The sequence below is a fragment of the Penaeus monodon genome, chromosome 20 (assembly GCF_015228065.2).
Source record: "Penaeus monodon isolate SGIC_2016 chromosome 20, NSTDA_Pmon_1, whole genome shotgun sequence".
In the NCBI taxonomy this organism is placed as follows: Eukaryota; Metazoa; Arthropoda; class Malacostraca; order Decapoda; family Penaeidae; genus Penaeus; species Penaeus monodon.
In genome coordinates, this window is record NC_051405.1 from 23,957,439 (window position 1) to 23,958,163 (window position 725).

At 52.8% G+C, this 725-nt stretch overlaps 1 protein-coding gene across 1 annotated transcript in view; it reads right to left on the reverse strand.

Moving 5' to 3' along the window:
- The window catches only part of LOC119585718 (lysophosphatidylcholine acyltransferase 2-like), a gene marked incomplete at its 5' end in the record, with an annotated part of 73,891 nt that overhangs the window by 59,851 nt on the left and 13,315 nt on the right, over positions 1-725 (reverse strand).

Genomic DNA, 725 nt, shown 5'->3' on the forward strand with positions numbered 1-725 from the left:
GCCGCAACGAGATAGCCATCCGAGCCGAGCCAGAACGAAAACCCCGATGCCGCATGCGCCCCTTTCCGACGATGACGTCCAGCGGCGCGGCATTTCGCTTCCCCCCCCCTCCTCACCTCCCCCTTCCTCCTCCCCCTCCCCTCGCCTCCCGAAGACCTTGACCTTGCCCGCCGTTCGTCCCGCGCTGCTAAAATTGCTGCCTCCTGATAAGGTATCCTGCAACAGAGAAAAAAAGGAGACAACGACGCCATATCAGCTCGTATCTCACGCGATCAAAGAGGCGTCATGAAAAAAGCCAATGATGATAGCAGCGCCGCCGACAATCACCTGTATAAACAATTAGTGAATGCAGCGGCAGCGAAAATAAATAAATAAAAAAGCAGGACACAGAGCCAGAACCGCAGAGACGAGATCACCACCCCAGACGACACAAAAGCTGGGCGATGTACACTGACGAGACGTAAGAGAAGATCGCCAGTCAATTGCAATATTGCACAGGCCCCCTCGCACTCCATTCAACTCTCCTCGCACACACGCAAGCACTCGCACACACACAGGCAAGCGTTCATTCATCTCCTTTCGACGGCGCTGTGACCAAAACTCAGAGCGCCTATTTGGAAAGTGTTCGTAGAGCAAAAATAAAGTGGAATAAAATGCACGTTATTCATTTTTGACACTTATCCCATTCTGCGCACTGACGGCGCCTCACGCAATTTACTGAATGC